This window comes from Tupaia chinensis, unplaced genomic scaffold (assembly GCF_000334495.1).
Source record: "Tupaia chinensis unplaced genomic scaffold, TupChi_1.0 Scaffold144116_1, whole genome shotgun sequence".
NCBI lineage: Eukaryota > Metazoa > Chordata > Mammalia > Scandentia > Tupaiidae > Tupaia > Tupaia belangeri.
In genome coordinates, this window is record NW_006203971.1 from 115,869 (window position 1) to 120,581 (window position 4,713).

The following is a 4,713-nucleotide window of genomic DNA, read 5'->3' on the forward strand; positions in this document are numbered from 1 at the left end:
CAAAAAAAAAAAAGAGAGAGAGAGACAATAATATAATCAAAATCCATAAATTAAGTCATATTGAAATAAAAATTATAACCCCATGGCATGAGGGTTAATGCACCTGGATACCACATGGCCAACCATGATTCAAGTTCTAGACACAATACATTGAAAAGCAGGCCAGGCACACATTCAGATGTGCCCAAAGTCCTGAGAGGAGAATGAAGAAGAAACTGAGGCACGGCCATATTTCTGGTTTGAGATTTCTCATTCTTTCCTTCCTTCCTTCCTTCCTTCTCCTTCCTTTCTAGCAAACACACATGCCCTATAGCAAAGACTGAAAGAAAAAAAAAAAAAAAGCATAACGCCATGTCCAGCTTGGAGTCAATAACAAATGTAACTGCAGTCTTGGAAGGCATATGGTTAACCTTGACTTTGGATCTCCAGGTCACTCTAAAATCAAGCCTGTGAATAAATGCACATGCCTAATATCCTGATGAGTTAGAGAGCTGGGGAAACATGGTAATGAATCCCTGTGTATGTGCTTCTCTCTTTCTCTCAATCTTGAGTGGATATGAATGCTTTATCATGAATAAAATAAACCAAGAAAAGAAGATGTAGTAGAAATCTAAGTTTGGATAGTTTTTGCACACTAGTGCTTCCATTCTTTCTTTATTGTTTTTAGGTTTTTGCCATAGGGTGTATATATATGCTCACTGGAGACAGACAGAAGGAAAGGGAGAAATGGTGAATAGTTATACCACAATCCCTTCTATTCTCCTCTTGAGATTTTGGGTACGTGCACACACATGTGCCCAGTATGATTTTCAAGCTGCCAGGTCCAAGACACAAACCAGTAGCCCATGTGAGAATCTAGTGCCTTAACCACCATACCACCTGCTCACAACAGTGCTTCACTTTTATCAGAGTCATTATTGAAAAATCCTGAGGCTAAATTGGTGGCTACATGGGCCTCACCAAGAAAAAGCACAAACCACTAGAGAGAAGAGTGAAGTTATCTGAAATGAATCAGGCTCTCTTGAGGCACCACATGGCTAAAGCCTCACCTGCCATCTAGTAAACCAGAATAGAAACTACCCCAGCTGAACCAAACCCAAAATGTAAATTCAAGGATCTTTTAGCAAATAAACTGGTTAGGTTTAAGAATACTTAGTTTATACCTTACACAGAAAATGCTAAACAATACATTTATGCACCAGCAATGTTTTTAACAAAATCATATGAGACAGAAAGTCTTAAATACATGTCAGAAATAATCAATAGAACTTCACAGCCATGTGTAAGACTTTTGAAAAACCTACAGAGCAATTTTGTGTACATTAGTAGATGAAGTTTTAAGATTTTTATATACTATAAGTCTCTGTAACTATATAAAAAAAATAAAAAAAGACAGCAGATCTCCTAGCAGTTATCACTGGACTATCACATAACTGACCACTGTTTGAGTACCAGGCCTGGTGTCTTAAAACTCACACTGGGTATATGTGCATGCATGCCCAAGATCTCAGAAGAAGAAAGGAGAAGGGACTGCGTGTGACCATCCCCCCTAGGGAGAGATTTCTTACTTTCCCTCTCACTGTCTCAGTCTCTCTCTCTCTGACATGCACATGTATACTAACAGAAAAACTCCTACACACACACACAAAAATTAATTAATAAACAAAACAGAAGGATTTGTTACTCATACAAGAGTACTGCATTACATTTTATTTACATTTAAAAAAATTGGTTTAAACTAAAAGTGTCATATAGTCTAATTTTCCTATTTTACATAATATAAAGCAGACTCTTATGGGTCAGTGAGAAGCACTGTGGTTAAGGTACTGGATTTCACATTGCTGAGTATGTGGTTCAAGTGCCAGATCCAGAAGCACTGTGGGTAAGGTACTGGATTTCATATTGCTGAGTATGTGGTTCAAGTGCCAGATCCAGAGGCATGAAAACCGTGCCAGCCACATGAGTAAGTGAGTGAATGTGTGTGTACACCCAAAATCACGGGAGAAAAGAGAAGGTATTTCAGAACTGGCCATTCACCAAGTTTGGGGGAGGGGGATTCTTTCTGGTTAGTATGTGTGTCCTAAAGCAAAAATATCTTTAAAAAACAGAAGAAATAAAGGCTCTAGTAAATTTTCTGCAGAATTTATTATCTTAATAAGACATTGTTGTTATTAAGTAGAAAACTCTTTGAAACCACATAAGTCACAAAATTTGCTGAGGGATAGGAAAGGTATTGCAAGTCATGTTTGTGTTAACCACAATGTCACACAAAAAAAATTGAAATTAAGCAAATGGTTCATTTGATTGAAATCTGGTAAAAAAACAGGTAACACTAGCCAAAATGTCAGAATGTCTAGCATCTACAAATAACCAGACTCTGAGAAAGACACATCTCAAATCTAATTTGTTTCCATTTTTCTTATAAGGTGGAAATACTTTGGCAAATCCTTCCTGAACTACTAAAAAAACCTATCAAGATAGAGGATGCATCTGCTTTTTTCTACTTGCCAAAAATTTGGTGACAGATCAGGTTTAAGTGAGCTCAGACACAGGAAACAATGACAACAGATTGAAAGAATGGAGTCTGTTTACAGAGCACTGTAGACCAACACTCTCAGGATGACAGGTTCCAACTTCATGCCAGGCCACACTCTAAGCTTTCTCCAATAAGTAACATCATTAGGGCTTTGCCTACCCATCTCAGTCAAACTCTATCCCTTCTAGAAGTTGGTCCAAACTTCTGAGCAGAATCCAGTGCTTTAGGAGAAGGTGCAATTATCCAAATTTTGTCCACTCTAGGGAGAAAGATCAATAATTACTTAGGTAAACTGATTTTTTTTCCTTTCCCAGGCTCTTCTGTCACTGCTCTGAAGTACTAATACAGTATTCAGGCCATAGGGGTGTTCTTTCAGGTAAGATTCCTATCTGTATAGTATAATTTTCTAACTTCATAATACTTTATTCCCAATAAAATGCTACCATTCACCAGTACTCCAAACTGCCTAACAGAAATCACTGTCATTGGATTCTGAATTTGAACTCGTATAAGATTCTTTTTTTCCCCTTTAGGTTTTTGCCATAGGGTGACTGCGATGGCTGGAGAGTGACACAAAAGAGGGAGGGGGATGAGAAATCACCCAGCAAGGATGATGGCCACACCACAATTCCTTGTCCTCCATTCTCCTCCTAGAATTTTGGACACAAAAGCACATGCACCTAGTGATTTTCAAACTGCCAGGTCTTGGACTGAAGGAAAGGTTGCTGCCTCCTTCGGCCAAGTGGGAGTTCAAAACCTTAACCACTACACCACCTGATGGCCCCTAGTGGCAGTGAGGAAAGGCTGCTGGATCCACATGCAACTTTGTAGTTTGATTTCCAGATCCAGTGGCTTGAATATTATATCCAGAGTATGTTCACATGTGCCCAAAATCACAAGAGGAACCTGGAGTAGAAGGGATTTTGGCATGGCCACACTTCTGGGTGGTGATTTCTCCTTCCTCCCCACCTACCCTGCCCATCTCTGTATCTCTCAGGCAAGCACTTGAGCCCAATAGCAAAAATATTAAAAGAAAAAAAGTAACTTACCCAAGAATGCTAGGAAGGCCAAAGAAATGCAGGAGGGGACCAGACGCTTCATTTACTTTAAGACACCAAGACACCCCACAAACACAGTTGCCATAAGAACACTCTCTCTGCAAAGACTCCACAGTTATTTCACTGAGAAACTGGGGGCATTTCACTAGAACAGGATATAGGCTAGTATTACACATGGGTAAACTTAATGAGATACAACGTAGCTTCCGGGATATGAAGTGCTAGGTGTACAGACCCAACACCTGGGCAGGTTCTTCTCTGCTGGTCACAAAGAATTAGAAATGTGGACAAAAGGAGAGTACAGTAAGCAAAGTTTATTAGAAAAGAGTCAACACTTCCAGCTAAGCAAATGGATATAACCAGGGTGTCAGAATGGACTCTGACAAGAAAAATTTTTAAAATATGTGAAAATTAATTTTCCATAAGGAAATGCAGAAAAAAATACTTTAAAAAGCAAAGCCAGCACAAGAGTTTTGTGCCACCAGGAGTCTTCTAATCATTGTCCTTGAGTTGGACACTGTGCTCAGGACTACAGCCAGTTTGTCTATTTCTAGCCAGTCAGCAAGTGCTCATAAATATTTTGAAATACAAAAGAAGAGTTTATTGTTCAAGGTCCTTCTCTCTGCTGCTCTCCAGACCAAGAGACAATGCACTTTTTATTTGGAATGTAGCAATGATACAGATCATGCTACTTTCAGCTGTCATTATCTTAAGCAGGCTGCAAGCAGCTTTTCATCCAAGAAAGAAGCAAGAGCTAATAATTTATGTCTGCTGAGAGTTGTGAATGTATTCTTATTAAAGGCTTCACTGTACTGACTCCAGTTGTCCCCTAACCTCCAATCCGTGGACTCCTCACCCTACCTACCTAACCAGAGAGCTTACTCCTCTCTCATCAGGATCCTGTAGCAGAGCTGGAAGCTGAACTTCTGGTCCTCTGACCCCCTGGGTCCTCAACCTGAAGCAGGAGAACCTCCATTGTGAACTGTATATTGGAAACTTGCTTAGAACTTTTTGTGTAAACAAGTGTGATTAACATTCCAGCTGTCTTTACTAAATAACCTGAAACCCCCTACCTTGAGAACTTCCTTAGTGATAAGCTCCTTGCCCCAAGCCATGAAG

At 39.6% G+C, this 4,713-nt stretch overlaps 1 long non-coding RNA gene across 1 annotated transcript in view; it reads right to left on the minus strand.

Moving 5' to 3' along the window:
• Positions 1-3,966, minus strand: part of LOC114005618 (uncharacterized) — a 4,359-nt gene extending 393 nt beyond the window's left edge. The window contains exons 1-2 of the long non-coding RNA XR_003547446.1: positions 3,586-3,966; positions 2,696-2,795 (exon numbers count right to left, since the gene is read on the minus strand). This is a non-coding gene — a long non-coding RNA (uncharacterized LOC114005618). The remainder of the gene's footprint in view (positions 1-2,695; positions 2,796-3,585) is intronic.
• Between the last annotated feature and the right edge of the window lie 747 nt (positions 3,967-4,713).